This window comes from Humulus lupulus, chromosome 7, assembly GCF_963169125.1.
Source record: "Humulus lupulus chromosome 7, drHumLupu1.1, whole genome shotgun sequence".
Taxonomy (NCBI): Eukaryota; Viridiplantae; Streptophyta; class Magnoliopsida; order Rosales; family Cannabaceae; genus Humulus; species Humulus lupulus.
Window position 1 is genome coordinate 189,727,997 of NC_084799.1, and position 22,712 is coordinate 189,750,708.

A 22,712-nucleotide genomic window follows, 5' to 3' on the forward strand; every position below is an offset into this window, starting at 1 on the left:
TGTACCGATGCGGGCACTCCCTACCTCTCCTCCGGTGTGTTCTTCCAAGTGAAGCAAAGGCCATCCTGCAGGAAGTGCACGAAGGATTCTGCGGGGACCACACTGGGGGGCAGAGCTTGGCCTTAAAGGTTCTTAGACAAGGGTATTACTGGCCAACTCTATCCAAAGACTCGATCTCATACGTGAAGAAGTGCGACAAGTGCCAGCGATTCACTGCGGTTGCCCGAGCTCCTCCAGTCGAGCTGAAGATGATCTCGTCCCCATGGCCATTTTCCGTTTGGGGGATAGACTTGGTTGGCGCCCTCCCCACTGGAAAAGGCGGGGTCCGTTACGCCGTAGTAGCCATCGACTACTTTACTAAGTGGGCTGAGGCAGAGCCGTTGGCAACAATAACGTCCAAAAAGGTGCTTGACTTCGTGGTTAAAAGCATCATCTGTCGATTCGGCAAGCCTAAGAAAATCGTCTCCGATAACGGCACTCAGTTCGACAGCGACCTGTTTACCGAGTTTTGTGAAAGACACGGAATTATAAAAAGTTTCTCCTCCGTGGCCTATCCTCAGGCTAATGGCCAGGTTGAAGCTGTCAACAAGACCCTAAAGACGAGCCTTAAGAAGAGATTAAATGAAGCGAAGGGGGTCTGGCCAGAACAGCTCCCCCAGGTCCTATGGGCTTACCGAATCTCGCATCGGACTCCTACGGGTCATACTCCCTTTTCCCTAACCTTTGGGAGTGAGGCAGTCCTCCCCGTGGAAATAAAGGTTCTTTCGCATAGAGTCCAGTCTTATGACCAAGATCGAAACCACGAGCTCCTACGCCATTCCCTCGATCTAGTTGACGAAAGGCGAGAGGATTCGCAACTCCAGCTCGCCCATTATCAGCAGAAAATCACTCGCTACTTCAACACCAAAGTCAAAAAACGCGCCTTTAGCGTGGGCGACTTGGTCCTAAGGAGAGTTTTCCTCGCCGGAAAAGATCCTAAAGATGGAGTTTTGGGACCAAACTGGGAAGGACCATACCAGGTCATCGAAGTCATCAAGGAGGGAACTTATAAGCTAGCTCGACTTGATGGAGGGGCGGTCCCGCGAACTTGGAACGCCATCCACTTAAAGAAATATTATCAATAATTCACTTGTAAGGCTTGGAAGGCCACTTTTTGTGTATTAATGAAAATCAACTTTTTATGCATATTTGCAAGTGTAATATAAAGTAACCACGAAAGACCCTTTCCCAGTTACTTGGGGGGCATATGGTACCTGGATATAACCAGGTCTCCTTAACGACTTAGAAGTTGATTCATATCGATTGACCGTTGTTGTCTTAAAAATGCGAGATATGGATAAGGGTTAACGATAACTAAGTCCTATCCTGGTTTTAACCAGGTCATAAAACTTAGAAGTTAATTTAAATCTATTGATCGTTGTTCTTCTTAAAGAGCTCGAGATATGGATAAAAGTTAACGAGAACTAAGTTTTCAAATTAAGTTCCTGGTTTTAACCGAGTCATAAAACTTAGAAGTTGATTTAAATCTATTGATCGTTGTTCTTCTTAAAGAGCTCGAGATATGGATAAAAGTTAACACGAACTAAGCTTTCAAATTAAGTTCCTGGTGTTAACCGGGTCATAAAACTTAGATGTTGATTTAAATCTATTGATCGTTGTTCTTCTTAAAGAGCTCGAGATATGGATAAAAGTTAACGCGAACTAAGTTTTCAAATTAAGTTCCTGGTCCTAACCAGGTCGTAAAACTTAGAAGTTGATTTAAACCTATTGATCATTCTTCTTCTTAAAGAGGTCGAGATATGGATAAAGATCATCATAAACTAAGTTTTTGAAAAGATTGTAACCGAAATACGTAAAGGCAAAAAAGAGGAGATCAATTAAAAGCGTTAAATCAAATTGTCTCGAGGTGAAAGCACCTCATTCAATGGTTACATAAAAAAAAAGGTGTTATTTCGGGGGGGGGGGGGGGGGCACAAGAAAAGAAACGCCCTAAGCTCCGCCAGGTGGTCCTTTGGAGGTCACCGTCTCGCCTTGCTCAGCTGCGCCAGAGCCATCCCCGGTCTCTGAGGGCGCCTCTTTATCAAGGCGAGCTTGGAACTTCACCAGCAAGCGCGCCCAGAGACTCCCTGACATGAAGGAAAAGTCAGCGTCCGGATTGTAGACCCAGCAGTGATAGAACAGATCTTCCATGGACTGTTCCGAGGTGGTCCGCTCGGCCTCAAGGGCATCCTGGGTGGCCTGGATCTCAGTCTTCGTGGCATCAAGGTCTGCCCGCGAGGTGGCAAGGGAGGTCTCGAGCTCTTGGACCTTCAGGCGGGATTTTTCCAGCTCGGTCTGCGAAGCCGCCAGGGCATCCTTAGCTACCTTCAGGGTAGTCTGGTGCTCGTTCCTCATGTCCTCGAGCTGAATTTTGGTCCTGACGATACTCCGCTAAAGGGCAACGACGCTCTGCAAAAGTGAAAAGGGAATGGCCTTAGAAAAGTAGAGCAAAGTGTAATGATAAAAATCACAAGGAAAGTTAGTTAACTTACCGTCATGGCCATGCCTAGTGAAGACTCCAGCACACCCACCGGGCTCATTGTCTCGATGGCCCGAAGCTCCTTCTCGGTGAACTTGTATATATGGCTGACGGCGTAGTTCGCCGACTCATACACCGTTCCCCGAAAGGCCTCAAGGATCTTCTCCAGGTCCTGGGGATTGACTGGTATGCGCACATCGGAGGGTACGATGGCCGAAGTCCCGACCTCCGTTGCTGCGTCCCGGGCGGCGAGTGGAGCTCGCGGAGCCGGTGGAGGCATATTGCTTCCCCCTACAGCAGGAAGGACCGCTCCTGCGACCTATGCAGCTAGGGTTTGGTCCTTCTCCTTTGCAGGAGACTTGGTGGGGGTCCCGGCGGCGTTCTTGGACGTCCGGAGCCTCTTCATTCTTGGCCCAGCTGAGGGGTTCCCCCCGAAGACCGCACCTCGCAGGCTCTCCTCGGGCTGAGACATCTCGTCTGTCAAAACAAAAGCATGGTTAGCAAGAGTTAGCAACCATACAGATACAAAAACCCAGGGGTAAAAAGTATATGAATACTAAGGGAATCCTACCCCCCGAGCTCGGGGAAGAATCTAAGTCGATCACTTCCCGAGCTGGCGCAAGTTCTGGGCCCGAGTCTGACTCGGGGCTAGATTCGTCTACATATTGCCTAAGCCCCGGAGCTACGGCACCCCTCCGGAGTGATGGCCATGAGCGAAGGTTGGTCCCATACTCCTCGAATAGGATCGACCTAAAGGCTAGGGTGTTATCTACTACTACGGTACCCCTAGGTCGGCTATCTTGGTAATCCAGCACAAGCCGGTCGACGCAATGGAGCAGGGTCATGTTCAGGTCCGGATCCCTTCGGTGACGATGGACGATCTGCCTAGGATTGAACCTAGCCAGCCGAGGGTCTGCTGTGGCCCTATATAAATTCCTACCCAGAAATTTTCCCCAGAAAAAGCATCCTAAAAACCATACTCTTAAGTGATTTCCTACAGCAAAGATACCCTAACCTAAAAAGGGCTTTCACCCTCCGTGTCCACAAAACCCAGTAAACCCTTGCATGCGGCTACAGTAAAAATTTTACCTAAGCTACAGTGACATATATTTTCAAAACGCACATGGTCAGGAAGCTTACAGTGTTTGGCTGGGAGGTGGATGAAGGTATCGCCTTGATGAAAGCTGCGTCGGTGCGTTGGCTTCCGAAGCTTTGAAGAAATCCGTGCGTCTGAGCTTCTTGAACGCTAAAAGTAGCAGCCACAGAAAAGAGGGTTTGTTCTTCTGAAATGAAGAGAGAAGAAGGAGAGAAGTTTGGAAAAATTTCGAATGAAAGGGTGGCCCATGCGTAGGGTGGCCACCCCCTTTTATATACGTGAAGGACCACATGTAGATGGCCATTGGATGACCCTGGTAAGGGATCCAAGGCCCTCCACTCGAAATACGAAACGACGGCTGGGCCTAGGCTAGGCCATTAAATGCAGGTTCTCGTAAGACGTACCGTCACCAACCACGATGTTCCACGTATCAGGCGCCTGCGTAAGAGGTGGAATATGAAGAGTCCATGGGGAAGCCTAAAAGCCCCTACTGTGGTCCAATACGATGTGGCGTACCACGAGCAGGGACTTGGGGGGCAGATGTACGCCCTGATTTTACCACGGGCTGATTAGCAGTCGGAGCTGCGACCTAATCATGATTATCCCATGGACATCCCCAAGACCGGAGCTCCCGTCAAGAGGTCGTACCTCTTAAGCTCGGGGTAACCCAAGGGTTTGCCAAGATTGCCTAGGACCTGCGTCCGGACTCTGAAGGCCGAAGGTCGAGTTAAATATCCAGCTCGTGGTACGATCTGGATATGGAGGCTATGACCCTTTGTAAAGTCTGCACACGCAAGGTAAACGTGCATATATCAGACATCACGTGTCTGATATCCCCCTGACTTCTCGGACACGCAGCAGGAACGTGCGTGTTCAGACACCCACGACTGGGTTGGGCCGTGCGGCCCAATATCTCCTTACCTATTGATTTGACCACACTTATGTGTCAGGTTTAGGAATTAATCATGAATGTCACAGAGTTGATACGATAGGTAAGAGGGTCACAGGATGACCTTCTTACCAACTCCCAGGTGCCTTCTCCTATAAATATGGAGACCCTGGGAGATAATAAGGGTTGGACTCTCAATTGTAAAAAAGACTCTGTAATCAAATACCCAATATATATCAATAATATTGACTAGTGGAGTAGAAGGATTTTAACCTTTGAACCACTTAAAAAACGTGTCTTGAGTCACCTCTTTCATTCTCTAAGATCATATATCTGGTACGGTTCATTATTAGCACTAATCTCTTTCTCTTCTTCTTCTAATTACCTGTTGGCGAAGAACCGCGTCAACAGTTATTATATGTTTAAATTGAACTTATATGCTATACATGTTTATTGGTATGGAAGGTATAGTAAGTATGAGTGCATCTAGTGATAATGAAATTTGATAATTTATGCATAATATTGGTGCTTGGTATGCTTTATGGGTGCTTGATTATTAGGGTTATTTGGATCTACTCTTGGGATGATTCTAGAGATGAACATCAGGGTTAAGAGGTTTAGTCGGTGAAGACAGATTAATTTAGGTTGTATGTGCTGAGAATGGTTAATTGGACCCAGTTTTGGTTTTAGTAAGGGTAGCAGATGACAGTTGGGGTTAGAATCCTCCACCTGCCCCTGAGATTTGTAGCAGATGTTGGCTGATGTGTGAGTCAGGCTGTGAAGTCTGATAAAGGGGATTAGATGGACAGAAAAGCAGGTTACTAAGAGGGAACAAATAAGAATCATTGTATGGAAGGCCTTGGAAGTATTATCCTCTAGTTTTGAGGAAGGATTGGGTTTGTTCAAAAAAATTGGTTAGTGAATGGGTATGGAAAATCCCGTTTTTGATAATATGAGGAGGAAAAATTGAGACAGAGTAGCCGTACTAGGCATTTGTGGCAGAAGAATGTCGAAAGTGGTAAGATAACGACAGTTTATGTCAATGAGTTTGGTGGGTTGGTCAATCCACTTTGGATTATGTTACAAATTGATGTAGCCCGGAGATGATGATTCATTTATGGACTAAACTCTGAAATGAGTTGGAGGTCAAGGCCATGTTATTTAACATATAAGGTGATGATATTCTTATTTGTGGGATTTAGTAAGGATGGATACTTGGATACCGGAAAAGAAGAACCTTTGATGGTTCTATGGCTCCTGGTTTTGACAGGAAGGAGGTTCAGTTTACAGGCTGGCCATCAAGATAGGGATGAGGCTTAATGATATCATTTGGTATGCATCAGAAGCAGAAGACACTGCCTGTAAAGATGTCAGGTAGGGGCACGTTCTCTATATGGGATGATTTTGTACGCTAGGGCGGATTTCCCATGAGTAGAAAAGGGAAGACTGGGATGCCTTGTACATTCAGAGCTCAAGGCTAGTTACTCGGAAGTGGCTAGTGGATTTGATAGTCTTTGTTTTTTGTTAGATAACAAGCTTGAAGAATTCAGTATTGTGTGTCACCAGGAAAGACTTAGATATGAAGTACATACCACAAAGTTGTTATATGAAGGGCTTGAGATATGAGTACTTGTTAAGAAAGGGTTAGCAGCTCTGCAAGGAAGAATTAGAATAAGAGTGACAAAGGGGTTCATAGGGAAGTGGTTGAACTTGTCATATGAGAGTTTTGGTATGGGCTTGAGGGAAAGTTAATGTATTACATAAGGAACAACCCTGGACTGTCGAGGACATCTCTCGAAGTATAGTGAATAGACTGAAGGGAAATTTAAATTGGTCAGTAAGGATGTAGCTGAGTATGCAAGAAGTTGTTGGATACAGTTCAAAACTTGGGTATGGAAGGATTTGGTATCAGGGACGCTATGAAGAATGATATTAGTTTGGCTTAAGGAATTATTGGATCACCTGAAGAAGTATGCGACTTATAAGTGAATTGGACAGAACATTGTATCATGGGACTTGTGGATACTGCCTGCTAGGGATGAAGAGTTTAAATGCCCCGTTACAAGACAGGACAATGTCTTCAGGAGTTGATCATCGATCTGGTTATCACCAGATAAGGATCATGGAAAGAGACATCTTAGGAATTATTACTTGTACCAAGTGGGGTGTGACGTATTAATAGTACAGGTTCCTACTCGTTTTATACTTCAACGACATGGGTAAGTCCGACAAGCAGAGAATAGAGAAATGACATGGATGGGTTGCATTCAGGTTCACTAGCGATGAGTTGAACTACTCCCCAGTTAGAAGCAGAACGTGAGCGACTACTACACTGATGATATTATGACTAAGCAGCAGGGTTAGAGGTAAGGTTTGAGAAGGTATTAACTTCGTTTCTCCAGGGTACTCAAGGTTATAATACAGGAGTGGAAGAGATCAGGTGTGAAGGAAGTTGATCAGAAGCATGTTAAGACTGGTGAACATATCAACTACTACTTAAAGTATCTTTGAAGAAAGTTACAACGTAAGGATTTTGAATATGGAAGGGTTAGTCAAGTATGGGAACAGTGATGGATTGTAAGGAAGGAACAGTAACTCTTGAGTTTAAAAGGGAGAAACCCTTGCAGTAGTTAGCACTTGTACTTAGAGTGGGAAATCTACTGCAGGGGGATGGTTAAAACCTTAGCTAGTGTGCTGGACACTACTTGAGTTGTACCAGTGGGATAAAGACAGACTGGATTAGTTTGTGAGTTTCCGGATAAGTTTCCAAGGAATTTGTCAAGGAGTTCATCTGCATAAAGAGATGGAATGGTGATTAGATTGGTGCCAGGGATAGAATCAGATCTAGGACGCTGTATTGAACGGTTTCAACAATGTTGTAAGAATTAAAGGCTCAGTTGTTGAGTAGGATAATGTTCTTCAAGGTGGATCTTTGATTTGGTTATTACCAGCTAGAGATCAGAGACAGTTAAGGATCTTTGATCTGGTTATTACCAGCTAGAGATCAGGGATAGTTGGGGATCTTTGATTGGTTATTACCAGCTGGAGATCAGGGAAAAGGATAGGCAGAAGATTGCTATTATATTAGATAAGGGCACTAAGGATGCTGAGTCATGTGTTGAGGATTTGGTCAATGACAAATTGTTTTTGTGAAATGGGTGAACAGAATATTCAAAGATTATCTGAATTGGATTTGTGATTGTCTTGATCGACGGTGTAGTAATGTATTATGGTTGGAAATCTTCCAAGGTAAAGGAACACCTTAGGAGTAGGTGTTTCCTTAGGCAAGTATGGTGATACATGTATTTCAGGATGGGTTCTACATCCTTTTACAGGTTAGAATCAATTGGGTGAGTCGCTATGACACTTCAAAGACAGGAGAAAGTGATTGGCTATGCATGGTGTTGGTTAAAGGATCCGACTAGAACTAGAGTGGAGTTTCTAGTGGGCTAGATAGCCAGTTTGATACTTGGAATTATTATTTCATAAAGGATCAAAGAAAGACGGTTAAGTAAACCCCAGATGGAAAGAATTGAAGGCAAAGTCTTAGCTGGATTTTACAGTGTTAGGTATAAGTTTACTAAAATACAAGGATCAGATCTGGAATATGATGGACCACGAAATTACATGGAAATTTTGGATGAATCTAATACTACTCTCTTGGACTTTTCATCCAGGCATCAGGAAAAGGCGCCAGAATTCGAAGGTTTTATAATAATAGCCTGGGATGGAGATAGAGACATAATGGAATGTGTGACCAAGCTCTTAACCTGTTAGCAGGTCAGGACAAGGTATTAGAAATCGGTAAGGCTATTGCAGCGTTTGAGTGTGTTATAATGGGAATAAGGAAATATCGCGATGGGTATCGCAGTGGGGCTGCCAAGATGGTTGGTCAGTGTGGGACGGTTGGGTCATTATGGACCAGCATTTGGGGTGAATTTGCTTTTATTAGTATGGAAAAGTTACACAGCTGATCAATATTCAGAACTCTATGCGAGATAGATAGTAAGCCTTCATGGAATTCAGGGTTTATTTCATCGAATGAGGACTTTGTTTTACTCCCAGGTCTTGGGAGGATTAAGGAAGACGATGGATAGATAATTGGAATCTGGTGCATTTTATTACTTTCAGACTGATGGTAAATCAGAGGGAAAGGGAGTTATCCAATTATTGGAAGAACACTTGATGAGATGGAGTATAATAGGAAATGCATATCATCCATTTGTTGGAATGAGATAAGTGAGATGTTGTATTTGGATCCTGAGGTAGTTCAGGGGATCATTGAGATTATTAAAAGGTTTGAGCTTGGTGGCTCACTTTTCAAAGTAAATGGAAAAGTTTTACTGAATTGGAAAACAGGAATATGGAGTTCCAAGTAGAAGATTGTATCTTCCTTAGGATATCACCAAGGATAAAGGGGTGAAGAGCCAGTTGGACCCCAGAGTATTAAGACTGTTTGGATCCAAGAAAGGATCAGCGAGGTGTACATTGTCAGCTGCTCGACCACCACAGTCAAGGGATTGTACAGGGACGGAAACCTAAAATGCGTATTTTGCCATTAGAGTGGCCTGAGTTGTTTGTAACTTCTGGAATTTTGCAAATATATCATCCAAACCCTGTTTTGAGAGTCTATGTATTAAACTTTCATTTTTAACGAAAACAACTTATTTATGACCAAAATCTTTTATTCCTAATCAGTTGATTATTTAGATTCACAATTTGTTCAAATGACTTGATTAGCAAGTCTTGCACTATTTTAAACACACAGTGTAACGGTCTTGGTTACCCAGGGCGTTACAGTGTAAATCATGTGCACTGACTAATTGTAACGACCTAAATATGCTAATAAGGCTTAAGGGCATTGATTAGTGTGTTGGGAGGGCATAACTGGATTATATGTGATTTAATGATTAAACGCATGTTATATGATTATTTGAATATCTGTGATGCATGACTATGTGTATTAGTATGCATGTAGGCCCTGATTAGGTTAGAAGGGCATAATCATAATTTTGGCTTGTTGAGGGCATAATTGTATATATTTGTGATAAATTGTCGAGACCACATTATTATGTGGATATATTTGTAATCTGTGACTCGAGACAATCCTAGTGAGCGGTTCAGCGAAAAAGTCATGGCGGGGATTTATATCCAGCTCGGGACGAGCCTGGGGGTATTTCTAAGAATTTAGAAAATATATTGGAGTCTATTTTGATATTGGGAAATATAATTGGTGATTAGTTATGTATCGGGAAGTACGCGGTAAATATTAGAGACACTCGAGGAATTAGCGGGAATTGGGAATAAATGACCAGAATGCCCTTGGATGGATTAAGGGCTTAAATTTTAATGGGAGGGTATTGTGGTCATTTGTCTTATAAGGGATAAGAGTTAAGTGCTGTTTTGGCTTTATGCCTTAGTGGGAAGTCTAGAATCTGAAGGAAAGAAAGGAAAGAAGGGAAAAACAGGGCAATTTTTAAGAACGGTTTTGTGTCTTCTCCATCAATTTCTTCTGGAGATTTGAGGCTAAAATCCAAAGGATCTTAGGACTGAGATTGTATGCTTGGGGTCTTGATTAGGTTGGGGAAACTAGCTGAGGTTTTTCATCAATTGAGGTAAGACTTTGAGGTTAATATTCAGTTCTTGGTATTGGTGTTGAATTGGTTTTCTAAGCAGAATTCTGTGGGTATCCTAGGGAAATTGAGGCTGAAGCTTTGAGGAGGTGAAGGCTAAGCAAGTGTGGGAGATAGCTTAGGTTGAGCTCATCCATCAAAGGTAAGAAACTCTAGCTTCAAGCTTTGTGATTTCTGTGGTTTTGCTGAGATTTCGAGCTTTAGGTTCAGCCATGGTGGATTTTGAGTTTTGGGGTGCATGTGATTGAATTTATTGTGGTTGGGTCATTTGGGGTGAGTTGGAGATGTTGGTAGGCTTGATTTTATGTTTGGTTGAAGTTTGGAAAATTTTGGAAAGATTTGGCTCGGGAAAGTTCGAAGGGGAAAATCTGTGCTGGGCTGTGCTGTGACTAGCGCTAGGTCCCAAAGTTCTAGAGCCTTTTGGCTCTGTTTGTGTAACGCCCTGGTTACCTCAGAACTATTACGGTGAACGGTGAACTGGAAATTTAACTCGCTACCCGAGTTCTTTGGTTAAAAATGTGTCTCTAAGTGTTATTAACAGGCTAAGGTAGAAAACCAATCAAAAGGAAAGGATATATTTTATTTAAAACATAAAACTGTTCATGGGCCCATAAAAAACATTTACAAGTTATTTACAACTCAAAGTGGTCATTACAGTTTTAAGTTTACAAACCCACCGACCTAAGCGGAAAAAATAGGGTAAACCCCTAGTTCCTCTGAGAACTCCTTGGCCGTGGTGGTCAAGTAGCCGCATATGTACACAGCACCACCTAAGCTCTCCACTCAAGGTTGGGTGAGCTTTTCTTTCTCTTTACTTGCACCACATAGCACCCATGAGCCAAATCCCAGCAAGAAAACACAATATAGCATGAGTATAGTATTAACAATGATCATAATAATCATTTAGGACTTTCAGTCTAAACAAATGAGTGACAGTTGCAAAAGTCACTAAAGTGGGTTCCATTCCCTCCAACCATGTGATGATAGGGTCACCGGGGCTTTACAAATAAGTGATCATTTCACTAGCTTAAACAGGATAGGTGCTTGATGACTAGTCACCAACATAACCCACCTCATGACCATAGAGTCATAACCATGGGATTCCGCTCCCTAGCCATGTGACAAGCTGTCACCTAGGCCTTTGGCCCTGGCTCTGAGTAACTAGTCTTAGACTAGTTAAGCACTTATGAGTTTCATCGACCTTAGATTCGATCCATCATTAATGCTTTAGAGTCATTCAATGTTGATATCGATTAGAATTAATCTTTTATCGGCCTTGCGTTCAAAACGCTTATGTCGTTTCTGACTCTCAGGTCAATAATACGTGACCAATGCCATGCTTGACTAATCAGTGCCATACATAAGTAAGCAAGCTCTACTAGGCATTTAAAATGCAATCAATGTCCACATTTACCAATCAATGTGCCTCAACAACAATCATGCATGTCATATACACAGGGTGCAGTTTTCTTACCTCTGGTTCGAGTGAGAATTAATAAAAGAACGACCCTTGAGAACGATCTGTCTTTTTGTCCCTTAGTGGTTACCTAGTCATAACCAATTATGGGATTCCATCAATAAAATGAATAATAAAATATTTATGGACAAAGACCTAGCCTCCGGGACATCAAATCCCACTAAACTGGGTAGTAGGATCAATCCCGAGGCCTAAGGTTTGAATCCCTAAGTCAAAAACACACTTTTGGCCAAGATGGCCCTCAAGCGTCGTGGCCCTTCCCCAAGCGCTGCGGCCCTTCCCAAAAAAATAGAGGCAACACGCCTCAAGCACCTGCCTCAAGCGTCACGGCCCTTCCCCAAGTGTCGCGACCCTTAGGCCTCTTCAGCACCACCTTCTTCTTCAACAAGCTTGGGTCGCGGCGCTCTAGAACAGAGCCGCGACCCCACCCAAAATTCATCCAAAAACCTATGTTTTTCTCCTTTAAACATATTTAAAAACCTTATAAAAACTCTCCCAATATCACTAAGTAATGCCACCAATTATTACCACAACTTATCCACCATATAACCATCAAAACCCAAGCTTTACACCAATCAAAACTTCCTCAAATTCCCCATTCAATTATCAAAACTCCAAACTTTAAAACTAGCTCAAAAACAGGGCAAAACACTATAAAATGGAACTAGAACCTTACCTCAAGCTTGAATCTAAGTCCTCTTCAATGGTTGAACTAAGTCTCTCAGTGCGGTGGCAACCCTGGAAAATCTTCTGGAAACACATCTAGGAATTCACAAACAAGTTTGGTCTCTTCTGGTCTCGCTGGCACGACCTGAGTGGTATCAACCACATTGGCCAAGAATCTAATGCAACCTCCTTGCAATAGATCCCTAGCCCTCAAAACAGAAATCATAGGTATGCGAGGTCCATGCACAGTACCAACAAACACAAAAGGATCCTCACCTTCAGGCTCAAAGGTGACCATCTTCCTTCTACAATCAATGGTTGCCCTATACTTCGCTAACCAATCCATACCCAATATCATATCGAAGTCAGTCATAACTAACTCTATCAAATCCACTGACAACTCGCTGCCTTCCACTGTCACTGGCAAAGATTTGACCCATCTCCTGGATACCACTAACTCCCCAGTGGGTAACAAAGTTCCAAACCCCACAGCATAAAAATCACAGGGTCTACACAGTCTATCAATAATACTACTAGCAACAAAAGAATGTGTAGCACCAGAATCAATCAATACATTATAAGGGGTTCCAGCACTAAGAAGCTGACCTGTAACTATTGAGGGAGAAGCCTCAGCTTCTGCTTGTGTCAATGCGAACACTCGAGCTGGAGCCGAGCTGCCCGCTTTTCTGGGTTCTTCTTTTCTTGCCTTAGGGCAATCCTTTTTAAGATGGCCCACTGCTCCACATGAGAAGCAGGCCCTTGCCCTACATTCTCCCAAATGACGCCTCTTGCATCTGGGGCATTCAAGATAAGACTTACAGGCTTCATTACCACTTGGACGACCCATTGAGATACCACGGGGCCGCCTATCAGGACCTAGAACTGGGAAGGTGTCAGGAACCTTCCTCTTTCTGCTCACTGGGGCCTCCACCCCTACCAGAACCCACAAATGGAGGACCTGTCCTCCTGAACTCCTTTCTGGCTGCACTATCTCGCCAGATATTGTTCTCTGCACTCTCAGCTGTGAGTGCCTTCTCAACCACCTGTGCATAGGTAGTAACCCCAGCTACAGTGGTAATACGTACATCATGGGCTAATCTGGGCTGTAGCCCCTGCAGAAATCTCTTTCTTCTGGTCCCATCAGTGGGCACCAGCTCCATGGAAAATTTCGCCAAACAATCAAATTTCAAGGCATACTCAGTGACTAACAAACCTCCCTGAAGTAGCCTAATGAATTCCTCAGCCTTTGCCGCCCTGATGGCATCATTATAATATTTCTCGTTAAACAGAGTCTGAAACTCTTCCCAACTCAGAGCATTCACATTTCTGGTCTGGGTAATAACCTCCCACCAAATTCGGGCATCCTCCCGAAACATATAAGTGGCACAAGCCACCCTCTCGTTACCATGACCCTCATGAAATCCAGGATGGTGGTAATCATACTCATCCACTGCTCTGCCTTGGCAGGATCTGCACTTCCATAAAAAACTTGAGGTTGTTGCTTCTTGCACCTTTCATAAAGAGGCTTCCATTTATTTCCAACCTCAGGCAGCTGTTCTGCTGCTGGCACCGACACAGGAGGTGCCTCTGATACACTGGCCACTGCAGGTGCTTGTTGTTGTCTCAGGAGATGAAGTTCTTCCCCCTGTCTCAACACTGTTGCCTGCATGTCACTAACTATCTGCTGCTAGTTTATAGGAGCTGGCTGTGGAATCTGTGACTGGTCATTCTCCTGACCTTGACTATTATTATTCTGGCCTTGATCACTCTGGCCAGCAGAAGTATCTGTCTGCCCCAGATTCATTCTTATCTATTATAACTTGCTGAAACAATGATCAATACGGCCAATCAGGTAGTAATAACTAAACCTTTTGCCGCCTTACGGTCCAAGAAAAAACAGATAGTTATCATATTCCACAGTCATACAAATATACAAGCAGATACATGTTTATAGCATTTAGCACTTAGCATGTATCACATAATAATTCACAACCAACAATACTAATAAGTATGTTCCAGCAATCTCTTTACTAATTAGCACACAGTTGCTGAGGATATAATATTTCAATGCACAAGTTTAACATGGTGTCTCATGCACATAGGTAAAGCATATATACCATATTTAAGCAGTTATACATATAACAACATAAATAGTTACCAAACTAAGAGTCGAGCTTGACTTCAGTGATGTGTGTACATGCCCAGCCAATCTACAAGAACCATATCCTTGGCATGCTCTGATACCAAGTTGTAACGCCCTGGTTACCCCGGAACAGTTACGGTGAACTAGAATTTTAACTCGCTACCCGAGTTCTTTGGTTAAAAACGTGCCTCTAAGTGTTATTAACAGGCTAAGGTAGAAAACCAATCAAAAGGAAAGGATATATTTTATTTAAAACATAAAACTGTTCATAGGGCCATAAAAAACATTTACAAGTTAATTACAACTCAAAATGGTCATTACAGTTTCAAGTTTAGAAACCCACCAACCTAAGCGGCAAAAATAGGGTAAACCCCCTAGTTCCTCTGAGAACTCCTTGGTCGTGGTGGTCAAGCGGTCGCATATGTACACAACACCACCTAAGCTCTCCACTCAAGGCTGGGTGAGCTTTTCTTTCCCTTTATCTGCACCACATAGCACCCATGAGCCAAAGCCTAGCAAGAAAACACAATATAACATGAGTATAGTATCAACAATGATCATAATAATCATTTAAGACTTTCAGTCCAAACAGATGAGTGACAGTCGCAAAAGTCACTAAAGTGGGTTCCGTTCCCTCCAACCATGTGACGATAGGGTCACTAGGGCTTTACAAATAAGTGATCCTTTCACTAGCTTAAACAGGATCGGTGCTTGATGACTAGTCACCAACATAACCTACCTCATGACCATAGAGTCATAACCATGGGATTCCGCTCCCTAGCCATGTGACAAGCTGTCACCTAGGCCTTTGGCCCTTTGACTGAATTTATGTGTGTTTAAATATCTGTTAGTATATTGTGTGTATATTAATGATGGAACGGTGATGGCCGGGAACGGCGATGGCTGGGAATGACGAAGGTTGGGAACGGCGAAGGCCGAGAACGGAAAGGGGCCGGGAGCAGCGTTTAGCACGCAGAGTGCGAGTTTCCAGGGCGTTATAGTTTGTAGCGCTATAACGCTCTCCTTAGGGCGTTGTAGCGCTACCCTGTTCCCAGAAAGGGGTTTTTTAGGTTATTTCTTAGGGTTTTTGCCCAGGGGCTCGGGGTTTGATTCCACCACCCCGTTTGGTGGAATTAGGGCTTCCCGAGGGCTCGGGATTGGTCCCGAGGCTAGGTTTTGGATTTGAGGTTTGGTGATGATTATGATCTATGGCTATGACTAGGTGTACGCTAGGGCTCAGATGGGATCATGCTTGAGGATCAAATTGAACAAAGCTAGCGAAATCTAAAGGTAAGAAAACTACACCCGGTTATGTGTTTGTGATGGGACTAAGAGCTCCCTATATCTGTATGATGTCATAGATGATATTATGCCATGGGACATGTGATATACGGCCTAAGGGTGCCATAGATAATACTTGTGCACAGGGCGCGGCTCGGCCACTGGTAGTCGAGGACAGCTTAATATTCACTGAGCTCGGTTTAAGCGGGCCAGAGTCAGTGGGATAAATAGAGGGTGCGGCCTAAGGGTGTTAACCCTAGTTATCATATGTGATTTGATTACTGATATGAAATGATATACTTGGTATGTTGAATACTTGATTAACATGAATGCTTAGACTGTTGATTACATGCTTATGCGGTATGGGTTATCTGATTGTCTGTTGAATGATTATGCTCTGTTATTGTGTTTTCTTGCTGGGCCTTGGCTCACGGGTGCTATGTGGTGCAGGTAGAGAAAAATGCAAGTTGGACCCACCCTGAGATGGAGAGCTGCGGGGCTGAATGTACATAGTCAGCTGATCGGCCGCCACGACCGAGGAGTGGAACAGGACGAGAAAAGCCTATTTGTCTGTTTTACCTTAGAGTGGCTAGCAACTGTACTTAAATCTTGAATCTTTTGTAAACGGTCTTTAACTTACTACTTTTGGGATCCCATGTAAAAAGAACATTTGTTTATAAGAAATGAAGCTTTTGAGACCAAAATCTTTTAACCCTAGTTCTATTATAGTTTCAGTGACACGTTTTGAGTTAAATGACTTGATTAGCAAGTCTTGCACCTTTATAAACATACAGTGTAACAATCTTGGCTATCCAGGGCGTTACACTAATCTTAGGACTAACTTAATTTTTAACATATAATCATATTTATATTTCACTATGATTATGTCACTATAAATATGATTAGCTATATGATCAGGATTTAATATAAGTTTATATTAAACAGATAATCATGAAAATAAAACATGTGAGAAAAGTGATTGACCATATCAAAAATGATTTCTATTCTCTTATTGATAATTAAATGATAATACAAAGAAATTGAGTTTTAATTAGGGCATAAAGCCCGACCTGTATTTACAGCTCTACTGTAGAGTAATACTATTTTTTTAAAAGAAGAGTAATACTATTCATTAATTTAAAAAATATGTAAAATAGTTCAAATTTAACTCACCCATTGGAAAAGCTCATTTTTCCCAATCTTTTTTATATTTTAAAAAAATTAGCTAATTTAAATCATCCATGTGAGTGCTCTTAGTAAGAACATCAATCCCACCCCGAATTTCTAAAAAAAACATCAATCCCTCCCCGAATTTCTAAAATTAAAAAAAAAAATCAAACGCTCCCCTAATTAAAAAAAAAAAAAAGAATGAAAAGAACATCACTCACCACCTACTACTGTCGTTATCATTAATTTGTACAAAGCTGAAACACACACCACAAACTATTAAAACTAATTTTTTAGAGACAGAAAAAAAAATATCTTAAAAAATATGTCTATACATAATTTTATTTTTGTAATATTCAAAAAAGAATATGAATGTGCCAACTGCCAACAAAAGTTAATAAAATTCTACTTAAAAAATAAAGGTTAATGTTATTGTTAATTATGGTTGTGTTTGGTAAAATTTTTGTTTTTAAATTTTTTAAACTAAAAAATAAAAATATATTTTTGTTATATGTTTTTTGATTGTTATAAAATAAAAATGTATTTGGTAACTATTTTTTTTCTTCTGTTTTTTAAAGATAAAAATAAAAATACGTATGGTAACTTTTATCTTTATTTTTTGTTTAAAAAATAAAAAATATTTTTGGTAAACATTTTTTTAAATGTTTATTTTTATTTTTATTTTTATTTTCTAAACTAAAAAATTAAAATATTTTTTGTGACCACTATTTATTATTTTAAAATAAAAAATAAGAAAATTATAGCAAAAAAATCATATTAATAATATCCAAGTAATATCATATTTCAAAACTTAATATCTCTCCATGAGATAACACAAAATCAATAAAGTCTACATAGTAAAATAAAAATGTATAAATTGATAATTGTCCAAACTTAAAGTAAAGTATTAAACGAGTCATAATAATCAACTAATGTCTTTACTCAATCTCACCATGGTCGACTAGCTCTCCATATATGATTAGCAATTTCCTTACGAACATGAGCCATTTCACGTATATGAGTTCTGGAAATACTTAACTCTACATTATCAGCCAAAGTTTCATCCGTGCTTTGTAAAGTAGTGGCCTATACTTCATAATTTCATTCACCTCCATCAAAATACACATCTGCTTCTGCATTTGTCCTTATAAAATTGGGAATCTCACAGCAAGCAATGACAATGTACTTTTGTATTCTTAGATCATATGAAGGCATTTGCTTTAGGATTGGAAAGCGAGCCTTCTATACGCTGAAACACCGCTCAATGACATTTCTTAAGGAAGAGTGTCGATAATTGAAAAGCTCCTTTTTTCCTATGGGATTAAGATTTGTGTACTAGCCCAAATGATACATTTCCCCTCAATATGGAGAAAGAAAACCAGGCATGTTTGTATAGCTAGAATCAACAAGATAATATTTTCCTGATCCAACGATAATTCATGTTAGTTTTTACATAAAGATATTTAATATAAAATAATGTCAATCAACATAATAAGTTTGATAAACACTTACCTTGGGGCGGCATTAGAAATCCATAATCTGGTACATTCTAGAAGAATTTGTGCATCCTTAGCTGATCCTTCCCATCCAGGGACAGCGTATGTGAACTTCATGTCAAATGAACATACACACACTTCTAAGTTGTATCCACTTTCTGACCTCGATATGGTATTTGTTCATCAATTGGAACATTGTAACGCCCTATTTTCTCATAAATTATCGAGAATACAACGTTGGATCATAATCATATACATTTCTCTTTTATTGAATGAAAACTTAAAAATAAGTATATGGATCCATGGTTTTACAAAAATAAAATAATTGTCTTTAGCATATTAAAATGAGCAACATTAAATAAAACTTTAAAAGAAAACTTTAATGACCCAAATTTCCTAATAAGGTTTAGAACCTTGATTAGGAGACCGAGAGGGCCATAATTGATTTATTATGTTATTAAATGATTATATGCATGATTATGTAAATTATATTATTATATGATGATAAATGCATGCATATGGATCCACTTTTCATTATAATGGCATTTGGTAATTTGGCCTGTTGAGTGCATATTTGTATATTTTCATGCATGTTGGTGAATTATGAATGAGGCCACATTATAATGTGGATTTGTTCGAGCCATTCAGCATGAGACAATCTTTGAATGCAAGTTAGCAGTTTGGGGCTCGGGGTGAGTCTCGGGGTAATTTGAGGATTAGTACATTACCAGGAATTAAAAGGGTAATGGGATATGATTTATTATTATTTGAGAATATCGGGAATTGGATGGCATTAGTTATAATTAGCGAGATTAGATGGGAAATGACAATTTTTCCCTTGGGGGCTGTTAAGGAAAGAAGATAAGCTTAGGGGCATTCATGTCATTTGACCTTGGGGATATATGCTGAGTTAGAAGGTTGTAGAAGCTTAAGAAAACAGAGCCTTTTCCTTCTTATTTCACCATCATCATTCTCCTTCTCCTTCCTTTGAAATTTTGAAGCTCAATTTGAGGATTCAAGCTAGGAGATCAAAGCTTGAGGTTCTAGGTTATTGTTCGGCCATTGAAGAGGATTCAATTCAAGTTTAAGGTAAGGTTTTGGTTCAATTTTTTGGTTCCTTGCTCTTTTTTTTGTGTTAGTTTTGAGATTGGAGTTTTGATCATAGGAATGGGAATTTGATGAGGTTTTAATTGGTTTAAAGCTTAGGTTTTGTTGGATATATGGTGGATAAGTTGTGGTAATAATGGGGAACTTTGTTTTGTGGAATTGGAAGTGTTTTAATAGGTTTTTGAAATGAGTTCGAAGAGGGAAAACAAGGTTTTTTGGTTGAGTTTCATGTGGGGTTGAGGCTCTGTTCTAGAGCACCACGGCCCAAGCTTATTGAAGATGAAGGGTGGTGCTGAAAGGCCATTGGACCGCGACATGGGGATGTAGGGCCGCAGCGCATGCTGATGGCTGAAAGGTGGCCGCTTCTATTTAGGGAGGCGGGCCGTGACATGGGGGAAGGCTGGTCGCGACCCTTAGTGGAATTTTGGAAGTTTCATTGTGGGAATCCAAACCTTAGGCCTTGGGATCGTTCCTACTACCCAGTTTAGTGGGATTTGATGTCCCGGAGGCTAGGTCTTGGTCCGGGAACCTTTTATTGATTGTTTTTATTGATGGAATCCCATATTTGGTTATGACTAGGTGACCACTAAGGGATCAAAGGATTGATCATTCTCAAGGGTCGTTCATTTGTTATTCCACGCTCGAACCAAAGGTAAGAAAACTGCACCCCATAAATGACATACATTGTTTTTGATGTAGCATGTTGAGTGCTCTATTTGGATATATGGAATGCATTTCAAGTGCTTAGCATTTTGCCTACTTGGGAATGGCACTGACTTATTAGTCAGAATCGGCAATGGTGTCAGTATTAACTGTGAAGCTGTGACTTATTAGTCAAGTTCGGCAGTAGTATTGAGCATTGGTCGTATGGTATTGACTTATGAGTCAAGAATGGTATTAGCGTGTTTAATGTAAGCCAGAAAGATTAGATCTAATCGACATAAGCATTGTCATCAGAAGCATGAAACACTTGGCTGACCTTAAGTTTGATGAAAACTAAAAGCACTTGTCTATTCTAAAGGCTAGTTATTTAGAGACAGAGCCAAAAGGCTAAGGTGACCTATACGTTACATGGCTATGGGGGTATGGGACCTCAGAGATAGACTTATCAGTCATCTGATCGAGAAAGACTTATCAGTCATCTAATCGAGATAGACTTATCAGTCATCTGGCCGAGATAGACTTATCAGTCATCAGACCGAGATAGACTTATCAGTCATCTAACCGAGATAGACTTATCAGTCATCTAACCGAGATAGACTTATCAGTCATTAGACCGAGAGAGACTTATTAGTCATCTAACCGAGATAGACTTATCAGTCATCTGACCGAGATAGACTTATCAATCATCTGAACGAGATATACTTATTAGTCATCTGACCGAGACAGACTTATTAGCCATCTAACTGAGATAGGCTTATCAGTCATCTACACAGAAAGAGAACTATTAGTCATCTAAACAGAGAATGACTTATTAGTCAGCTATTGAGAGATACTTATTAGTCATCTACCTCAGAGTGACGTATTAGTCATATACTAAGAGCGCAGGACTCCACAAGCATTTATTTGTACATGCTTGCATGCATGAGTAGGGTTATTACTACTAGGCATGCCTATTATGATTTAGTAACATGTTATTAGTTGTCCACGAGCATATTGAGTTTTCTTGCTGAGCTTCGGCTCACGGGTGCTATGTGGTATGGGTAAAGGCAAAAGAAAGTTGGACCATCCTTGAGTTGGAGAGCTTAGGTGACGATATGTACATATGCGGTTGCTCGACTGCCACGGTCGAGGGTATAAAGAGGAACTATGGTTAAACCTTATTTTGCCGCTTAGGTCGGTTGGCTGTAAATCTTTTGTTGTAATTAACCCTTAAATTATACTTTTGGGATCCCAATGTATACAGTAAACATTTTAGTGAAACGTTGCATCTTAACCAAAAAATTTAACCCTAAACCGCTAATCATACTTAGTTACACGATTATGGCCAAATGACTCGATTAGCAAGTTTAGCACTGTTTAAAAGGGCACACCGTAACGGTCCCTGGAGTTTAGGGCATTACAAAAACATTCTTTAATAAAATAAATAGGTCTGCTTGATCATCCTCGACTATATGGTCCCCATAAGTACATCACGAAGCTTCTAGGTCCTACTCGCCATCGACATTTCTATTTTTAATTGCTTGAAATAACAACATCATAAGGGGTGAGCTTCTAAGCCAGTAAGGAAAATACAAACAAGAGTCATATATTTAATCATATAATAAAAAATATCATAAATTTCACAAGAGTCATAACAAAACTTATTTATACTAATCATATAACATCAAAAAAGCATAGGTCATATCATAACCTAAGTCATAATCATAAATCATAATCTAAGTCATTGTTCATAGTCATAAGTCATAATCGTAATTATAGGTCATAGGTCATAATAACAAGTCAGATATAATAAAAAGATAAGTGCTTATACAGGGGTGACAATTAAGCCCCGGACAATAGTCTATCATACATTGGACATCAACTTAGGTTCATCATAAAATTTTGGCAACCGAGCCTACCAGACATAAGTCTATCATACATCATTGGACACCTTAGTTCCAGAAACACTTACTCCTTTATTGTACCTGAAATGTTTGGTCATACAAAACATAAACTAGATCCTAAACTAAACTACCTAATTTTCCTTACCTTGAGTGTGGAGGGAAAAAAGAAAGAGAAGAGATTGCTTGCTATAGAAAACATCCAATCAACCTTAAATACTATTGACCACAATTTTGGCCAACAACGAATAAACGTCAAAACTACAGTAAACCTTCAAGAAAAAATACGACACTGATAATTTTATAGTGATTCAGCTCCAATTTATTGGTAATAGCCTAATCCACTTGGAGTTGTGATATATAGATCCTACACTTAAGATCAGATGAACTTGAGCCAACTGAGTTTCTTAAGTGTAAGTAGAAAAATATAGAGTTTCTCTCTCTATAGAATACAAGCTTTCTCTCTCTAAGCTCTCTCAGAAAATGCCCTAAGAATGCCCCAAGCAACAGTCCCAAAGTCTAAAAACTAGAGAGTTCTTTCAGTCTCCCAAAAGATCAGATCCCCCTAAATGATGGCATGAGCCATTTATTTATAGGCTCATGGATCGTACATCAGATATCTCCCTTTGACCGGGTCCTTGGTTCTTCCAACAGACTTTAATTAATAAAATATAAATAAATTTATATTACAATAAT